Source organism: Glycine soja, chromosome 19 (genome assembly GCF_004193775.1).
Source record: "Glycine soja cultivar W05 chromosome 19, ASM419377v2, whole genome shotgun sequence".
NCBI classification, from domain to species: domain Eukaryota; kingdom Viridiplantae; phylum Streptophyta; class Magnoliopsida; order Fabales; family Fabaceae; genus Glycine; species Glycine soja.
Window position 1 is genome coordinate 37,425,919 of NC_041020.1, and position 21,373 is coordinate 37,447,291.

The following is a 21,373-nucleotide window of genomic DNA, read 5'->3' on the forward strand; positions in this document are numbered from 1 at the left end:
AGAAAAAGGTGTATCACATTTATTCATACTAATTGGATAAGGTACACGATGACTCTTAGCTTAAATACAGGCTTCACACTTGAAGTCTGATTCACTGACCTTTGTAAATAGCTCTGGAAATAAATAACTCAAATATCGAAATGACGGATGCCCCAACCGGTTGTGCCATAACCAAATTTGTCTTTCCTTTACTCCAATAGAATGCACATTATTTGCTCTACCATAACTGAAATCATCTAGGTAATACAACCCTTCCCTTTTAGTACCACGACCAATAATCTCCTTGGTGAGAATATCCTGAAACAAACAAAAGTTGGAATACATTACAGCACAACAATTCAACTCCTCAGTCACTTGACCAATAGATAGCAATTTGTTAGAAAGTGATGGAACAAGTAAAGTGTTTGGTAAAGAGAAAGAAGGAGAAAAATCAATTGTTCCAGCCCCTGTCACTGGATAAGTTACTCCATTGGCATTGGCAATGCATGCCCGCTTTGGTTGAGATGTTTTAGAAAAGTCATGTGGATCAAATGTCATGTGATCAGTTGCTCCAGAGTCGATGATCCAATTATCTCGGTTTCCCTGTTTAGAGCATGAATAAGAAGAACATTGGTTGCCTGGATTGTTTTGAGAAGCATGACCACCAGGTGATTCTTGTTGTGTGATAAGAGATAGTTGAGGCTCTACGCTCACAAGGGCAGCACGACCAGAATTGTTTCCTCCACTTGATTCACGTTTTTTCTTTTCCTTGAGTTCATGCCACCAATCTGGATAACCATGTAGTTTGAAACATGTTTCTTTGGTATGTTTCATATTTCCACAATGTTTGCATCCTTCTCCTTCTCCTTGTGATTGAGATTTGGTAGTTGGCTTGCCATTTGAAGTCATCTGAAGAGATAATCGGTGTTGAGGTTTATGCCCCCTCCTTGAAAGCATAGCACCTCTTGATGCAATATCTTCATTTACCATCATCACAAATTGCCTCAAATCTTCTCTTTGGACTAGTGCATAAGCTTGTTCCACCATTGGGAATGGTTGCATCTGAAGTACATGTGCTTGAATCTTGTCAAGACGATCATCAAGCCCATCTAAGAAGGTATAAACTTTGTCTTCTTGCAAAATTAAATTATATCTCTGAATATCGGCATCACATATCATAGGATTTGGTCGACGAAAATCGATCTCTCTCCATAGTCCTTGTAGGTTGTTATAATACGTTTCAATAGATCTGTCACCTTGTTTGAGTTTGGTCACTCTTCTTTTGAGATCATATACTTGTGATGTATCACTGCCATCAAAGTATGTTGTAGCAATACTATCCCAAATAGCCTTAGTCATCAAAAATCTAATAAAGTTGCTCACCAACTTTAGATCCATAGAATTGATGAGCCATCCCTTCACCACTGCATTTTTTGTTCTCCATTTTTTGAATGCAGGGTCTGTTTGTGGGGGTTCAGGAAGATCTCCATTTATATATCCCAATTTGTCTTTGCCTGAGATATACATCTCAATAGGACCATAGTGCATAATTGGTACCATCTAATTTGATTCCAATTTGTATTGCTGCTTCAAAACTTGAACTTTGACTTTGTTTTTGGTTGAGATTCAATGCTTGAGTCATCCTTGCTGTAAGCTCTGCAAGGAGTGAGTTCTCCTCTTCCTGTTTCAACACCCTTATTGTAGGTGTTTCCATTTTTCTCTCCTTTCCTATGAATCTAGAACTCTTGCTCTGATACCATGTTAAGAAGGAGACAAAATAGAGAAAGAATATATTTATTTTTCCTTGTTTACAATGTAACAGAGGAATGCTATATATACTCAGTACATGAAGCTATTTTTGGTAGAAAAATATAATCACACTAATTCAGGCTAGAATAATTCAACAGATATTCAATGATATAAATTGGGTATCAAGAATATTTTGTTTCCTGTTATTCCTCTTTGACAGCTCACACCAACAATCTTGAGGTTAGAAATATGAGGCTTTTTAATGAAACCTTGTTTGGAAAATGGAGGTTAAATTTATTTCATAGTGAGGGAGGGCTGTGGAGAGATGTGTTGTTTTCGAAATATGAGGGATGGTGTAAACTTTTGAGGGAAGGGGAGCATCGTTGGGAGTCTCTATGGTGAAGAGATTTGAAGAGGGTGTGTGGTGCGCAAAACTTTCAAAAGTGATTTGAGAAAGGGGTGTCTTGGAAGTTTGATACCAGTGATAAAATAAGATTTTGGTTGGATGATTGGCTGGATGGACAAAATTTAGCATGGTTATTACCGAGATTTTTCCTAATTTCGGATCAAAAGGAAGAAGTTGTAGGCAATATGGGCACTTGGAGGAAGGATACAGGTTAATTGGAGGAGAAATCTTTTTGAATGGGAAAACAACTTGAGCATCAATTACATAAAAACTTAGAGGGGGTTAGAGTACAAAAGGAGGGAGAGGACTATCAGTTTTGGAAAGAAAGCTCTTTGGGGAAGTACACTACCAAATCGACATACCAAATGCTTCGTGACCTTCAAGAAGTGGAGGATCCTATAGAGTTTTTTTATCAGCTGTGGAGAATTAAATTCCCAAATAAATCTAAACTCCTTCTTTAGAGATTATTTAGTGATAGATTACCAACTAAAAGCAACTTGAAGTCGCGAAATGTAATTGTTCAAGACAATGATTTCACTTGTCCGCTCTGCTTGAGTTGTAATGAATCTGCTCAACATCTCTTCACTTCATGCAACGTGGTGCATCATGTCTGGTTGGATTGCTATTCATGGAAGTCTACTGATTTAAACATTGTCTTGCCTGAGTCCTGGGATGTTCATCTTTGGCAACACAAAGGTTTGGCTTAGCCTGGAACTAAAAGTGATGTATGGTTGGTCATTTGGTGTGCAGTCATTTTCTGTGTGCGAAACTTGTGGAATGCTGTTATTTTTAGACAGGAAAATGTGGACAAAAGGAAGTTGTTGGAGGACATTAAATTTGTCAGCTGGTCATGGTTACACTCTTCATTCAGATTTCAAATACTCTTTTGTGCAGTGGTCTTTTAATACCACGACTTGCTTGTAGGGATTTTCATGAGGCATTAGTCATAGGGAATATTTTTTCTATTATCGAGTTTTGTCCTCCCATGGTGATGTATAGACTCTGCATGGGTTTGACTCATTGCTTTGATTGTTAGTTTGTGCAGTACTTTTCATGTAAGCGGCTTGCATGTACATGCTTCAAGTTGGGAAGTCATTGCATTAATGGGGATTTTAATATCCCACGCACAGATTAATGGATTGGTGGGTCTAAAATAATTGTTACAGTGGTATTAATTATTTCTTTGCTTTGGTATATGGCATAGGAGCACATGGTGGTTTGTTTGTGATATATTGTTAGGTGTTCAATGCATTTTTGTAATGGGATATTTTCGATGGCTCCAACGGCGAAAATTTGGTTACTTAATATTTTGGTTCTTTGTAACTTAAATATGGTGTAACCAAATGTACACAATGTTTCACTTGGAGTTTTGTAATTCTGTTTGGGTATCACTTGTACCCGTTCTCATTAATATATAAGTGTTATCTTTTTTGATAAAAACAAAAGTTTGTATTTTGAAAAGTACTTTTTGAAGTAAATTTTTTTAAGGAAGTACTTTCCAAAGTTTAATAAAAAAAAAGTGATGCATATGCTCCAAAATCCAAAAAGATAATTAATTCAGTAAAGTGACATGCAAAGAAGGTGAGTGTGTGAATGTGCGAGGGAAAGAACAGGATTTGAAATAACAAGGTTATTTAAGTCATTTGGGTTTAAAAAAGAAGGTGAGTGAACTTAGAAAAAATAAGAGTTGATATAGTAAATGACTTTCCTTAAGCCCAATGCCTTCAATTTTTTAATGAAAATTTTAAATTTAAAGATTGTCATTTACTATTTACACCTACCTTTTTATTTAAACACCTCCCTTTTTCTTTCTTAATTTCCTCTATACTATCATCATCCTGTGACGGATCCAGAAAATTTGTTTAGTTGGCCAAACATAATAGTTCATAATATTTTCATGAAAGAAATACCATAATTTTTTTTTTATAAAATACATAATTTCATGACAAAAATTTCCAAAATGCCTAAGTTTGTGTAGATTACAACTACCTTCAACACATTAATTTATTCTCTCTTTTATTTCTTACAAATTTTTACCTTCATTTTAAAAAAATTATCTTGTGGGGACAATACTTATTATTTTTAGGGGCAAATTTATTTTTTATTGAAGATCTTTAAGTAAAAAAAATATAACCCCCCTCTCAAGCCATTGTTATCCTCGTCTTTCATTTTTTAACTCCTCATGCCTATGATGTGTATAAAACTACACTTAAAGGATAAATATAATTTATGCACTAATAATAGTGGAGCTTAAGTCCAAATATCATACCTAAAGGATTAGGAATTGTTCTAAAACAACTAAATTCTAACTTAGTCCAAGCGAATCAATTTTTGAGAGTTGTGTAGAAAAAAAAACTTTCATTCAATTTCTTAGAAGAAAATAGAAATTCAATGAGCAAGTGACAATGATTAGAAGATTTAATAAAAATTCAATTTTTGAGAGTTGTGTAGTAGAAATCCAACTCTTTTTGCAACCTTTTCTCCTCTTTTCATCTTGGGTCCGTTCTGCACATAATAACAAAAATGGATGAGTTCAATCAGTTAAAGTGCCAAATTGACCTGAAAATCACATTAGAAACCCATCAATAATAATGAGAAAACAGGGTTTATCAACTTACTCAATCCTCAATCAGTCTTTCTAAAAATCACAAAACACAGTTTTTGGTGAGTTTGTTTAAACTTTAAAATAAGTGTTTTTTTTATAAAAAAAAACAGGTATAATTTGCTTCTTAAAATAAGTAGAAAATTACTTTTTAAAGAAAAAAATAATTTAAACAAACACATTAAAAAAAATAAAAAGCTATTTATTTTATTAAAATAAGTATTTGTTTCAACAAAAAAATTTAAAAAACTGACTCTTTATGTATTAAAAGGTCTAAATAAGAGAAATTAAACAACTTATTAATGGAATGATGCCTAAATCTAATATAGAATGAATGTAAAACAATGTAACATGATTCAAAGGAGGACACATCAATACACCATTACACGGGATAACTCGATCGGAAGAAAAAAAAGTCTAGGGGCCCAATTAAAAAAATAAAAAGGAATCTAATTAAAAATTAGGTAAAAATATGATAACTTGTGAAGTAATTTAACCTTTTATTTAAAAAAAGAATTAGCACATAATTAAATTAGAGATGAAAAAAATAAAATTAGTATGTGAACTTCCTAACATTTCGCAACAGAATTAGGAGATTGTTTTATGTCTGTCTTTGAATTTTGGTCACTAATTCATTCATTTCTAGTAACAAAACTTGATGTTATTACTAGTTAGCTAAATGCCTTAAGTATATTAATCAAGATTGATCATTTGTGTTTAAAGAAAACTATATTCACTTCAGTTCGGTGTACAGATAAGAACACTTGTACTACTTTTTTTTTTTTTTTAATTCATTCAATCACAACCCACTTTAAGATTGAGTCGGGTTTTTTATTTTACCAAAAAGGAGTATTTTTTTCATTTTTTTAAATAGCGTTTGTTTTTGAATTATTTAGCTAAAGGAATAATGTTAAGACTTATAATCATAACATCTATTACGACTTTTATTTTTTTAACTAAAGTCGTAAAATTATTTACGACTTTAGTGTATTTTTTTTATTTTACGACTTTGAAGTCGTAACCTTTTAAAAAAAATGAAGTCATAAAATTATTGACAACTTCGGTGTAGTCTTTTCTATTTTACAAAATTTTTTTTTTTATTACGACTTCAAAGTCGTAATACTTATATTTTAATTTGGAGGTACATGGAGATGAAGTCGTGAGCTTGGCTACGACTTCACTATCTACTTTTTTCAAACTTTATAATATTATATATTATTTTATAATATTAAGAATTTTTTAAGCATTTTTTATTTTATTTTGTTTTGTTTTCAATTTTTTTAAAATTGTTAACAAAATTTATTTATTTAACTATTAAATAAATAATTTTAATTTTATTTATTATTAATTTTATTTAATATGTTATATATTTTTGTAATGTTTTATTATTTTAAATATATTATTTCTTTTTAATATTATTTTATTTAAATATTTTTGTCTCTTTAAAATTTAGATAATCTTTTTATTTAAGATGTTATAACTTATTAACACATTAAACCCTAAAATAATAATATGAGCTACAATATTATAATGTATAATATGTAATATTATAAAATTTGAAAAAAAAAGGAATATTTTACATCAAAGGGGTATTTTTTTTGTTTTTTCTAGATGGAGTTTTTTTTTGAATTATTTACCTAAAGGAATAAGTCGTAACAGCTATTATAACAAAATATATTTAAATAAAATAATATTAAAAAGAGATAATATATTTAAATAATAAAAAATTACAAAAATATACAACATATTAAATAAAAACATATAACATATTAAATAAAATTAATAATAAGTAAAATTTAAATTATTTATTTAATAATTAAATAAATAAATTTTGTAAGCAATTTAAAAAAAATAAAAACAAAACAAAATAAAAAATGCCTAAAAAATTCTTAATATTATAAAATAATATATAATATTATGAAATTTGAAAAAAAGACATAAACCATAGCCAAGCTCAGGACCTCCATGCACCTCCAAATTAAAAAATAAGTATTACAACTTAAAGTCTTAATACCAAAAAAAAAGCTTTCATAAAATAAAAAAATTACACTAAAGTAGTAAATAATTTTACGATTCCAAGTTTTTTTTATAAAAAAGTTATGACTTCAAAGTTATAAAATAAAAAAAAAAAAAATTAAAGTCATAATAGATGTTAGGACTTTTAACTCAAACATCGTAACATATGTTACTACTTACCTCTTTAAGTAAATAATTCAATAAACAACACCATTTAGAAAAACGGAAAAAAAAAACCTATTTTTGGTATAAAAAAAAAAACTCCATCTTGATAGTTGACATGCAAAAAGAAAAAGTAAAACGTTAAATAAAAAACAAAAGGTAACAGACACGTTACAGGTGTTTGAAGTTTTCGTTGGATTTAGTCGACCGGATTCTTCGAAGATTTTGGTATTGTTGTGCATAAGATATGCTATTAATTAATAAATTAATAATAGATCAAAGTAATTAATACAAATTTCATTGTTTCAACATGCTGGATCAACGGGCAAGTTTAGACTTCTACGGCATCGTCGAAATTTCACCAAGTATATAATTCTGTAGTTTTTAGTATATAGAAATCTTATTCGAAACATACTCTGATACTAAATCTCTCAGAATAAAAAAAAATATAAAAAAATCATGATTTGCCACTAACCCTTTTACTAGTTCCAATGCAAATTCCAAACAATACGTTTTTTATTTTATTTTGGTGAATATTCCACGCATATACAATACTAGGGTCATAGTAATTAAGCAAATTAATATATGAAATAATTTGACATTTTTGGTGAACATCTTGCATTGCATTGTACCGCTTTCAAGAACAACAATCATACATATCCAAATTTCAGTATGAGTGTTTATATTTAGACACCAACAAATTCCAAATTCCTAGTTGATATCTTTATTTTATTTTTTTATTTTTCTTTTTTATCAAATCATATCATTTATTTAGGCTTCTTTTTCTTTCTCTCTTAAGATATCACATAGCACATGAATGAGTATATTTATTCTTTCAACATTACCTTAAATCATGATTTTATGTGTTTGGATGGGACAATTCAGCAAGAGAAATTGTTTTTTTTAAAGAATTTAAAATGATTTATATAAAATAACTTGTTTGTATAGAATATTTGAAAAGAAATTTAATTTTTTTTATTTTTATGAATCATTTTGATTGACTAAAATAGTGGAATTTCAAATTCTCTCAAAAAATATAGAATTTGAAATTCTTTTTTTCAGACATGTCGACTCTAACTCATGTTCTTACTCGCGACTCTTTATCGCTCAACACTTGCAACTACGAGTGACCAAAGTTTTTATGACTGACATCGACATAAGTTGTTTTTCACTAACGTTGGTCGAGGTTTTTTCGGTTAGAATTTTTTTGTATGATGTCAACCAAAGTTATTTTTTTGCCGATATCAACTAAGATTTTTTTTAGATGATGTTGGTTAGGGTTATTTTCTCACTGACGTCAGTCATGAGAATTTTTTGCTGACGTCGGCCAAAGATTTTTTTGACCGTTGTCATCTAGGTTTTTTCAATTGATGTTGACCAATGATTTTTTTTTTGCCGACGTTGGCTAGATTTTTTCTACTAACATCGATCATTGCTAAGTTTTGAGTAGACACCTGCTAGGGTTTTTCAGCCGATGTCAATTAGGTTTTTCTAGCCAACATTAGCTAAAACTATTTTTTAACCAATATCAGCTAGAGTTATTTTTCAGTCGATGTTAGCTAGAGTGTTTTGGCTGATGTCAACTAGATTTTATTATCCGACATCGGTTAGGATTTGTTTTGCCGACATCGACTAGGATTTTCTAGCTGACATACACCAGAGCTATTTCTTAACCACAATAGCTAGATTTTTTTATTGATGCTAGCTAGGGTTTTTTCTGCTAACACCAGCTAGGTATTTTTTACCGACATTGAGTATGACTATTTTTAGTCGACATCGACTAGGTTCTTATAGTCGACATCCACTAGAGTTTTTTCGGCCAACATCGGTCAAAACTATTTTTTAGCCAACATCAGCCAAGACTATTTTTATAGCCGATGTTGGGTAGGGTTTTTTGTCCGACATTGGTCATGGCTATTTTTTAGCCAACGTCGACTAGGGATTTTTCGGTCAACGTTGACCAATGATGTTTTTCGACCGATATTGGATACGTTCTATTGGTCGGCATCGACCAAGCTATTTTTTTAGCCGATATTATGTAGATTTTTTTGTCAATGCTTGCTAGAATTTTTTAGGCCGACATTGGCTAAAAATAGTCTTGGTTAATGTCGTTTTAAAAGACCCTAGACGGTGTTGGCCAAACAAACCCTAGTCGACGTTGGTAAAAAAAACCTAGCCAACATCTGCTGAAAAATAGACTCAACCAACGTTAACCGAAAAATAGTCCCAGCTAACGTCAGATGACAAATATTTCCGGCATACTTTGACAAAAAAACCTTATTTGATGTTGATCGAAAAATAACCTTGGTTGATGTCGGTTTAAAAACATCATTGGTTGTGGTCAGATAAAACAACCCTAGTGAAAATTATCAACTGATTAATATTTAAAAAAAAATATTCTAGCAGGCATTGACAAATATGTTCAAAAAACTATCTTATAAATATATAAATATACTCTTTAGATTTTTATAAGGTGATTTTCAACTGATTAATATTTTAAAAATATGTCTAATAATTATCAATGGAGTACAAATATGTTCAAAAACTATCTTATACTCTTTGACCAATAGGATAAATTATTAAGGGTGTGTTTGGTTTGTATTTTCATTTTCTGTTTTCATTTTCTGAAAGCTGTTTTCATTTTCAAAAGATTAGAATTTTGAAAACATGTTTGGTTTGACTTCTTGTTTTCTGTTTTCATGAAATAAAAATACTGAAAATTTATTATATATTGACTTCTTGTCTTTTTTTTATTTTTAGATTTGCTTAAAATTACATTCATTGTCACCACAATTTCATTTTACCCGAAATAAGATTTTTGTTCTCAACTGAAAATACTGAAAACGAGAATTTATTATTTTCATTTTCTGGTTGTTTCCTATTTTCATTTTCACTGAAAATGTTTTCAGAAATTCAACTAAACACATTTTCATCACCATTTTTTTCTCAGTGAAAATAAAAACAGAAAACAACCAAATCAAACATCCCCTAAATGATCTTAGACGACCACTTATTTATGGTTTTGACCTATCCTTACGTGATATCTTTAAATTTTTATGTATAAAAGAAAATAAATAATAATACTTTATTAAATTAATCAAAATCATAAATTGAATAATAGTCTAAAACCACTTAATAATTTTTCATTACCGAGGCCATGTGTTAAGAAGTGTGTATTGTTTGTATTTCTCTTACTCTTATTTTATGCAAACCAAACTATTGTAACTTACGATACTTCACATAAGAAACACTCTTCTTAATTTGTAAATATAGGGTTGTGATCATCCCTACTCATAAACTCCACCAAGGCCAACATGGCAGAGAAAGATTCTGGCACCAACGACAGCGTTCGGGGCTACAACCTCATCGACGAAGCGAAGAAAACCCTCGAGGCAACATGTCCTTCAACTGTCATGTGCAGACATCATAACCCTAGCAACCAGAGACACCGTGGCCTTATCAGGAGGACCCAAATACAACCTTTGGACGAGAAGACGCGACAGATTAGTATCCAACATCAACGACGTCAACATTCCAGGATCTGACAGTCCTGTGTCCGTAACATTACAATTCTTCGCGAGTAAAGGCATAACAAAACAGGAAATGGTGACCCTTTTCAGAGCACACACCGTTGGTGTTGCACATTGTAGTTTCTTTGCTGGCAGAATCTCGGGCGAAACCTGACCCTACTATGGACCCTGCATTGAATGCTAAGTTGGTGAAGTTGTGCAACTCGAGAGGGGATCCAGCTACACCTTTGGATCAGAAAAGTTCTTTTGTTTTTTGAGTTTTATAAGGAGATTCTTGCGAAGAAAGGATTGCTGCAGATTGATCAGCAGCTTGCATTGGATGCGGGTACCAAAGGGTTTGTATTGGATTTCGCTTCGAATGGTGATAAGTTCCAAAAGGGTTTTGCGAATGCGATTGTAAAGATGGGGGAGATTGATGTTCTGGTTGGGAATCAAGGTGAAATTCGTAAGAAATGCTCGGTTTTCAACCGCAACTAGATTAAACAGTTACTACCTTTCGTTCTTTTATAAGAAATAAGTTGAAGTGTATTAAACACTATAATTTCTTATAAATAAGACTGGAGATAGTATTATCTAAGATTGATAAAAAAGCATAATTAAGTTGATTTTAATGTAGTTCATTATTAATCATATGAACCATGAATAAGTAGCATTGGAATTGTCGTGTACTTTCTCTTCTGTTGATTTGAAATTATGGTTTCAAAAAAGTGTGACATGCCTTGACTTTCGAAAAATTCGTGAACTTGAATGGTGAGCTAATCTCTATGTTGGTGCAGTTCCTTGTTATGATCAGAGAGGTGCAACTCGTAGCATTGTTTTGACTTTTTTTTTTAGTGTTGCGTAAAAAGGCAAAACCCTGTTAGCAGGTTGGGCTTTAGCACTATTACGAAACATATCTTTTGTTGGATCTGAGCTACTCTTTCCTGTCTCCGGACACAAGGGTTTTTCTGTGCACCTTGCTGGTGCACCCAACATTTTAAGTGAAGTGGCAAAAATGCCCTTCACTTAAAATTTTAAAAACCTGTCTCTCTCCCTCTCCCTCTTCCTCACGTGTTCTGCTACTGTTCATCCTCTTCTTCACTTCTGCATTTTGCTTCCTCGCAACGTCAAGAGGCCGTCGTTCGTCCCTCCGTCCATGCTGCGCCACCAGCGAGTGCCCCTGCTGTCAGACATCGACTTTGCCATCGTCCCCGCCGTACTGGGATTATTGTTAACCATAAAGAAATGTCAAAGGCAAATGATGTGACACAATATACATGCACAAAAAATTCAGAGTGCAAAAATAAAATGTCTTCTCTCATTATTGCATTTACCAGGCCTTGATTAAAAATAGTTAGAAAGTGCTAAACTATATTGGCAAACATATGTAAACATGTGATGCATCATTTGAAGTTTTGAGCCAAAACTATAGAAGTATGCATTAGCTCTGCATTAAGGTCCCCGTGACAAAACAATTATGTCTTGAACAAATATGTAAAAGCCATAAAATACTTCTCAGCTCTGATTTAAATAATATAGGAAACACATTCCCATGGGAAAAAAACCATGGAAGAAAAATGGAAAGAAAGGGAAGGTGAAATTTGAAGAAATAATTGTTACTTGATGTATGAATAAGAGTATAACACCGTACACAGACCAATGAAAATTGTAACTTCCTTCTTTTTGGGTGAGGAGTTTGGCGATTTGCAGCATTGAATAAGGAAATCAATAAAACAACAACATCACAAATATTTAAAAGAGAAATGAAAAAAGAAAGCATAGTAGCATATATGGCAAAATGGACACAACTACAAGAAGTTTATCAGGAACTTAAGGTGTAAGTGTCCATTGGAAGCTTACATTTTCTGGAAGTCTGGAACAACTTTTTTTTTTAGTTTCTAAATTTTTAAAGTCAGGAGTTTTTAATTGTTCCAGAATTTAATTTCCAGAGTGATAAAATCAAACATGTAGACAAATAAAATTAGAAGGGGAAAAAAACAGACAGTTTTAATATATTATTATTTTAAAAGAATGTTTAATAAAGTTTGTGATCGAACCATTTTGATTGCTGGTATTGGAATCCTGCATATTCTACATACATAGATCAAGCAGCAGCTTCTTCTGTAGAAGAGACGTTTCCAAGAATATAAACAGGATCTCCAACATTAATGGTTTTGCCACTCCCTTTAATAGAAGAATCCATCCAGTTCCATACCAAATTCTGACCGAAGTAGACCTGCAGAAGCAATTTACATGTGTCATTGAAACTAGGGCATTTTTCATTGAAATCTTGGTGACCAAGTGTCTCACCTTGTTTTTATTTTTCGCATTTGGTCTTATGACTTTGCCGGACTTAGTTTTCATAAGAATCTCAGTTGGCGCAGATCCGGTTATCCTAGTCTCTTGATTGATTGATTGTAGGTACCTGACCATAACCAATCATGCAAGTTGTGAATAAGTCGTAGATATTATCTAAGGCAGGCAATAAGTCATGGGTTTGAATATCCTGCTAACAAAAACTGACAAACTAACAAATTATATTTTGCCGATAAAAAAAAATATAAGGCAGGCAATAATATCCTGAGCCACATAAACCCATTTTGCAAGAGCATTAGTATCCTTGTATCATCCTAAACTTACAAAACTTGATTTGCAATGGCATTTTATTTATTTTCTTCATGTTTGATCAAATATTAAAGAACATACTATAAAATTTGCAGTGAGAAAAAATCACCAAACTTTGCATGTACTGAATTGATAAAATTACACCACATCACATGTACTGTGTACTTAAGTTATCATCTTTGTTATATTAGATAGATACTATTAATAAATGAGAAATTCTGGATTTAAAGCATGTTCCAAGAAGTAGTGAATAGTTACGTAGTAATAAAGCCTAAACTAGATAAATTGCTAAATTTTGGTGTTGTTTACCTATTTCCAAGTCATGTGTTTGGTTTGGCTAGTAGTTTAACAAGATTGTTCCTATATATGATCACCTGAAAACAAAAAAAAAAACAAAAAAACAAACAGAAATAAATGTTTCAAATTCAAAGGTGTAAATAAAATTGTTTACTCCAGGAAAAAGAGCATAAGAGAAGGACAAAGAGAAAGGCATTCAAATTGACATTAGGAGCTAATCTTAAAAATTTAGTATGGAAAGGGAGAAAGTAAAATAACAGAATACAGTCATGAGCACAATCTTCACAAATGCAGTGATAAAGCCACTGGCTATGGAAAAGGGAAATTTAAGCCACAAGAGAGCAGGGAAATCAATTGAATATTATTTTTACATCAATTACAACTCTTGCATATTGCAACACCTCCTCCTCATTCGGAGCTCCACTATATTCAGCATAGTTGCCAGGCTCTGATGCATAGCCTAAATCTCCAACCTAGTAAACAAAGGTATATTAACTCACCAAAAGAACTACTAAAAGAAAACTTCCCAATAATATCTGTTTGAGATGGCCCCTTTATTCACATTTTTAGGAAGAATTGAAATATATCCACAAAACATGAAACTTACAGTATCAACATAAGTTGCACTCGCACCACCTCCTGCTACCATTGTCCATATATGTCCTTTTGGATTCAATACAGTAAATTTCAATGATGCACTTGCCTGCAATATGAAAAGAATATATTTTAGGAATCTCTACATAGAGAAAAATTCCAAGTTTAACTATTAAGGCAGGGACAGTAAGAATTTTACAAAACAAAGGTACTAAAACAAGAATATCACTGTAAGGTGTAAGTTTTGTGCATGTTATTCAATGTTCACTGCCTAACACAACCCTACTACTCTTTTATTTGGGCTTGGAACCAGTTATGTAAAGAGTTGTAATACCCATAAAAATAAAAATAAAAAGCTTACAATTCGGCTTAGATGTATTCGATTCTCTTGCAGACATTTGCATTGACTTTGGCCAAATCTTGCTTAACAAGTACTGGCCCAATCAACTGTCAAATCATTTGCATCGTCTTTCAATAAATCCAGTTCCTTCATTAAAACACACACAATCAGTGAACACAACAAGAGGAAAAAGAGCCAGAAGATGGATTATAAATAAATTAAAAGCATAAATTTTTTTCCTCAGGAGAAAAAAGGGTACCTTAAGGACAAGCTCATTCTCGCCAAGCTGGACCGTGTATTTCTTTCTCATCTGGTGATTCTTCGTAATTTCTGTTCGTTTCAAGAATTAAAAAGGTGAAAATAAAGAGTAATAGAAAAGGGGGAATACATATTGTTCAAGCTCCTGATGTGGCCGTTGTGGTTGATCTCCTGGTACAGATCTCGATCATCGTCATCATCCTCATTATCGTTATCACTATTATCGGAATCGTTTTCGGGTTTAACAGGGGAGGGACCTTTCTCCATGGAGTCCATGAGCTTGAAGTGGACCAAGGAGGAGTTGAATCGCGAAACGTGGAAGGAGCGAATGTGTTGGATCTCGGTGCGGTAGCGCTTGCGGAGCTTCTCCATTTTGTGGCAGCATTGGATGGAGGCATTGGGGCAGCGGCTTGCGATGGCATCAGTAACCTCTTGCAAGTGGGTGGCCTTCAGGTTGTTGCGTTGCGAGTGATGACGCTGAGATTGAGCACCGTCACCAGTTAGAGTGGTGAAGGCGAGGACTGTCGCGAGTGAGAATGGCGAGAGCAAAAGTGTCTACAGGGTTTAGGAAGGGCAAAGTGGTGAAGAGAGTGAGCCCAAAAGGAAACTCATTCGGGCTTTAATTTGGGTAAAAATCGGTTTTTAGAAAAACCGATATTAAGAATTGATGAAACAATATCAATTTTTATCGAATAACATCCATTTTTATCAAATTCAATGTTAATATTAATGAACTCAAATTATTTACCATTATGTCATTATGTTTTTTTAACATCATTTTTTATAAAATTAATGTTAAAATTGTGATGTTAAAATGATATTTTTTAGTAGTGATAAATAAAGTCTTATATGAAATTAGATCAGAATTGTGATGGAAGCATTAAAGTTGAAAATGTTAAGCATAGGGTATTGTTTCATGAGCTATATATTGCATTGCAAATGATATGTGATGGCTTCTTTAGGTTTGCTTTTGACCGGAGAGGATGAGAGAAAGATATTTCAATAATAGATACTTGCCCTCTTAAGGGATTCAAGTTTCATTAGATGTAAGATTTCTTTAATGTAATTTTCAATAAATTCTATTGCATGCTTTTTGTTTGTTTAGATAATAATGCTAAGTTCAAGGACAAATTTATTTCAAGAAAGAGGGAATGATGGATACCTACCTAATTAAGGAGTTTCACTTGAAAAAAAAAAAGATTAGATATATTTTATATTTTTGCTTTTGTATTGGGCTTAAACTTTTTCATTAGTTTGTTTGACTTTTAATATTTTTAGTTTATTGTTGGACCTTAAGTCATGGACTTTGATAGTCTTTATGTTTATAGTATATTAAGACAAAGTTAATTTTATAATTAATTTTGACTCATTTTGAAATGAAGTTTTGAAGTTTTATGAGAAAAAATTCTTTTATTTTTAGGAATTATCTTTGGTTCTTATATTTGAATTTCTTAATTCAAAGAACAAATATTCATCTTAACTTATCAATTCTTCAGAATTATGGTATTATTCTATTATTTCTTACCTTAATTCATTTTTTATTTCTGTTATTCTAAAATATTACCTAAAGAAGTTTATCTTGTGATCCATAGAGGGGTTTTTATCACTTCCACTTCAATCCCTTTGATTTTTTCTTTTTCTTTCCTCTCCTACATTCTAATTACATCCTAGATTGTGCCCCTTTAAACCACAGATGACTCAATAACATTCAATTGTATCGTGGTCTTTTATTGGTAAATTATGCAAGTATTATTGTAAGCTTTTATTAAAATTAGTAGTATATCTTAACTTTTAAAATAGGCACGCGCCGTTTAATTGGGGGGAAAATGTGAAATCTAATTCCAAAGAAAAATATTCGTGAATATATTATATATATATATATATATATATATATATAGCTTTTGCAATTTTTATAAAATGTCAAATCAGTCAACACTTAAATAAATAACGAAACAAAATATCATTTTTACCCACATTTTTTTATAGTACTATTTCTGGATAGAGAGAATTGAGTTTCTCTGTTACATATATATTTTGGTCATAAAAGTGAACATAAATATATTTCTGGATAGAGAGAATTGAGTTTCTCTGTTACATATAGACGTGTGTGCACTGCAAAAACGGCGCATGCAGTTTTTAGTATATGTAAACTATAAAGGTGATTGAGAAAAGATTATATATACGAAACAATCAAACTTCAATAAAAAAAAAAAAAAGTTTGTGTATATTTGCATGAAAAATCGCAATTGTTGTGCACTATATATATGTGATGTATATCGCACAATTTACGTAAAACCTAGATAGTTGGCATTCAGTATTTATTCAAAATTAAGTTTTGTTTCTCTTGGCAAGTCTGCATGCGAACCTTTTTTAAATATAAACAAAAAATACCACACGTATTTATATTAATCTTTTACTGGCACGCTTCCTCAAGATTCATTCCGAGATCCATGTATGTGTCCTTTACATAAAGAAAAGAAGAAGAAAAAAGTTAGTAGTATTAGCTTAATTTGACTTGTATGTCATGAATCTCTTAATTTCAGTCCATGCCCACACTCTATATTTACACACACGTACGTTTACCATTGCTTAGTCACGCGCACCAACACGTACACTAATTAATACGCAATATGAAGTACCCCATTGTTATCTTCTTGTTCTTTGTCATTCCCATTGCATGTGCTGATCTCAGGGTTGGGTTCTATAACTTAAATTGCCCAAGAGCTGGGGAGATTGTACGTCAAGTTGTTCAGAGGAGATTCAACCAAGATATATCCATTACTGCGCTGCCTTGCTTCTCATGCACTTCAATGACTTCTTTTTCAGAGTAAGATCCACACTACTCATCATATATAATTATCACATAAATTTTTACTACATAAACAACTAATTTAATCATCACATTATTTTATTTTTGCGACAAAAACTACTTTTCCTTTTTGGAGTCCAACCTTAGATTTAATGCATTTAGGAATACCTTGCATAATTTAACATATTAATTCCTGTTGATTAACACGAACTCTAATTTTGATTTATCTAAACAAAATACAAGTTGTCCAATTTTCATTCAACGATTACAATTTACAAATGTGTTAAAATCACCATAGATAATTTGGGTTCAACGTGCAACCTTAAGTTAGATTGACTTCATTACGTTGTATATGATTTTCCCATCAGAAACTCATTTGAACTTTAATTCATGAATTTAGCTTAGTGCATGTTTGAATAATTATTGCAAACGAAAGATAAAATCAAACAAAGTTTTGCAAAAGCATGCATCCTCTCCCTCTCTTTTGAGTTCCTATTGTGTGGAACTATTTGATTTGATCTTGGAATTCATGTATAATAATTGATTAGACAGCAAACCAAACATACTATTATTAGAAACAAATTGTAATGATGAAATTAATTATACTTAATTTTATTATTTAAATTAATTGAAATAAGACGATTATTTTGTTGTTGTTACCATGTCAATAGCAATTTTTTTGGTTTCAGGGTTGTGATGCGTCCATATTAATAGACTCAACAACGGAGAATTCATCGGAGAAAGCCGCGGATGCAAACAGCACCGTTCGGGGATTCGAGCTCATAGACGAAATCAAAGAAGCCCTAGAAACCGAATGTTTTCTGATTAATTATTATATTATGGTGTTTAAAGTTTATTGGTTCAGTTATGTTAATGTGCAGGGATTCTGATTTGAATAAAAATACATTTATAATTTTTTTTTGCTAAATCATCATTTTGGTACTTTATTTATTTATTTTTATCAAAATAATTATTTAACTTTAAAAGGTTTTAAATGATTTTTTATCTTTCAAAAAAATCTTATTTTAATATTTTATCTTATTTAAAACATTCAAAATGATCTTTCAACCAAAATATATTTATCTTTGTCACTCGAATTATAATACTCAATATATTAATAAATGAAAATTTTAAATATTTAAATATTTAAAGGATTATTTTAAATTTTTTAAATAAAAAGTATCAAAGTAAATGTTTTAAAAAATAAAAGACTAAATTGAGAAAAAAAGCTAAAAAAACCAAATTTATAATTTAGCTTAATTTCTTCTAGCTATCTACTGCACAGAAACAAAAACAACTATAAGTGAATTAGTAGTAATTAACATGTCCTTTAACACTTTGTAACACGTGCGTTGAACTTATTCGTAACACATTCATTATTGGATGAAAATTAGTATCTCATGACTGAGATTTATTAAGGTTGTATTTTTTTTGTTTGTAACTTTCAAGGTTCTATTTAAATAAGTTTATTCGTAAGTACATATAAAAATGGAAAATAATTTAAAAAATGAAATAAACTTGTTTCATATAAACTAATAACTTATGGACCTATTTGGATAAATTTATTTGAAAGTATTTATGAGAGAATGAAATAAGTTTTTTTATACAGTGATAGATCTAGGATCCAAGGCCAATGGGGGCAATTAATTTTAAAAAAATTAATAATAATAAGTAGAGTGAAAAAATGAGACAGTGAGTTCAAAAATATTAAAATAAGAGGTGTAAATATAAAATTTTAAGCTAAATATTTATAATTTTATTAAAATAAGGAAGTGCATTTATTTATTATCCTCACATAAAAAATAGATTTGAGGGTTCAAACATATAAGATTTGATCATGCAAAATATAAAATTTTAAGATAAATATATGTAATTTTATTAAAATGTGAGTTTTTAAAAATTAACTTATGAAAAAGCTTATTTCATTTTTCTTCTTAGTTTATGCTTCTATAAGTATTTCTATAGTAGTTTGTCTAAATATGCCCATTTGTATAGGTTAAAATCAACTTTTACAAAAGTTATAACCATTTTAAATTTTTCAAAAAGTTGATTTTAATTTAAGTTAATTTTATCTTATGAGAAAGTTTCTTTTCCTCTTATAAATGTTTATGGAGAACTTATCCAACAGAACTTAAGCAAGAAATATGACCCACAAAATTTTATGATTTCTCAAAATTTTAGTTAATAAATTGTGAGTTAAAAAAACGTATTATTTGGATCCTCTCCTTTTTATATTTAATAGGAGAGGCTAGGTCATTATCAAAAAAAGAAGACGAAGAGGTCATGTACAATAAATCTCACCATTCACTAATATAAAAATTCATCGTATGATTAATCCCTTCCTTTTTCATGGCTTTACATGGTAATAACAAATTTCCTTTTTTATTTTTATTCTCTTACAAATCGCTACATCACCTTTGCTTTTCAATAAATCTAGTTAGTTACATGTAAGTTCACACGGGTTGCACTCATCTTTACATATGTTCTAAAATAATTTAGGTATATAATAGTTTTTTAAATAATAAATAATAGAGCGTATGCTTATTTTTATTTTTTGGTGATATAAATTAAACATTAGAGAGAAATATACTTATATTAATTAGCAAGCATCAGAATTAATGTCCCAATCCTTATATTTATATGTACTTTATTAATCTTTTTGGTATGTTCATTAAATATTTATTAGGTATTAAAAATTATATACAATGAATATAAACATATTATTATAACTAAAATAGATTCCTTTGTTAATAATTTAAATAAATGTAATGTATAATAATCCTATTTTTCTTTCTTATAATAGACTCCCTCTGGTCCTTATTAAATACTCTAAGTATTCGTTTTTTTTATAATGGTGCATAATATTCTTAAACTTTAATATTTTTACATTACCAATAACAAATCAATGATTATTAACAAGCATAAAATTGATACATTAGTAACATTTTTTACATAAAAAAATAAAATCAAGAGGATTAACTCTTTTTATTGGTCTGCATGATTTATGTCGTAAGTGTTTTATAATAAGAAGCAAAGGGAGTATATATATATATATATATATATATATATATATATATATATATATATATATATATATATATATATATATATATATAAAACCATCTTTTTAAACAAAGTAAGAAAAATGTTAAATTTGTTTTAATCAATAATGTATTAATATAATTTATTTTCTTATAGTGACTTCCAAATGAAATAATAATTTTAAATTATTGAATTGTATTTAATAAATTATTTTATCTTCTAGAAATACTTTTGTACAATAATATTAAAGTTTATATATATATATATATATATATATATATATATATATATATATATATAAATAAATTTTTGCATATGGTGAATTATTTGTAAATTAAAATTAAATTTTATTAATTTAATAGTAACATGTCTTTATAGTATTAAGAAAAAGAAAGAAAGGAAAAGTTATAAACAGTAAAGAGAGAGACAGATAGAGATAGAGAAAGAGAGAGACAGAAAGAGAGAGATAGAGAGAGAGAGGTGAAAGGGAAAAAAATCTCTAAATGGTGACACATGTATGTTTAGGACTAAAAATGTAACTTTGGTTGTAGTTCTATTTCCTTTACAATAATAGTCAATAGATTCTCTTCGTGATATTTTGGTTATGAAATTTGAATTGTAGTTGTTTCATGAAAACGTCTGAGGCTAATTTGCACTGTACAGAACATGCATGGTCATGCTTCGTTGCCTAAAGTTTTGCAGGTCCCAAATAAAACTTGTTTTTTTTATAAGTTATTGGTAATAATGCAATTACACATAAAAACTTGAACTCGATTAAAATCTAGTCACAAAATAAGTTTAATTTCTAAAATAATTTCAATTTTTCTGATTGCCTTTGCTTTAGTACAAGAATGTTTTTACATCTTTCCTATAGAAAAAACAAGTTATCTGATGTGACTGAAAATTTTCCTTTTTGATTCAACATTAAAAAATCAAAAATAAAGAAAGACATATTATGCAACATCAATATACTTGTCATGATATC

The 21,373-nt window shown here is 30.3% G+C and overlaps 1 long non-coding RNA gene and 1 pseudogene across 2 annotated transcripts; one reads left to right on the forward strand and one right to left on the reverse strand.

Moving 5' to 3' along the window:
• Positions 1-10,201: 10,201 nt before the first annotated feature.
• LOC114400753 lies at positions 10,202-10,921 on the forward strand (annotated as a pseudogene).
• A 120-nt stretch (positions 10,922-11,041) lies between these two features.
• On the reverse strand, positions 11,042-15,124 carry LOC114400754. 2 transcript variants are annotated; one of them, XR_003664003.1, is made up of 8 exons: positions 14,539-15,124; positions 14,301-14,426; positions 13,953-14,048; positions 13,717-13,818; positions 13,358-13,422; positions 12,734-12,848; positions 12,481-12,659; positions 11,042-11,465 (listed from the first exon to the last, which is right to left on the reverse strand). It is a non-coding gene; the product is annotated as an uncharacterized LOC114400754 (long non-coding RNA). The 2 variants fall into 2 exon arrangements; XR_003664002.1 differs by having other exon boundaries at positions 11,042-11,642.
• Between the last annotated feature and the right edge of the window lie 6,249 nt (positions 15,125-21,373).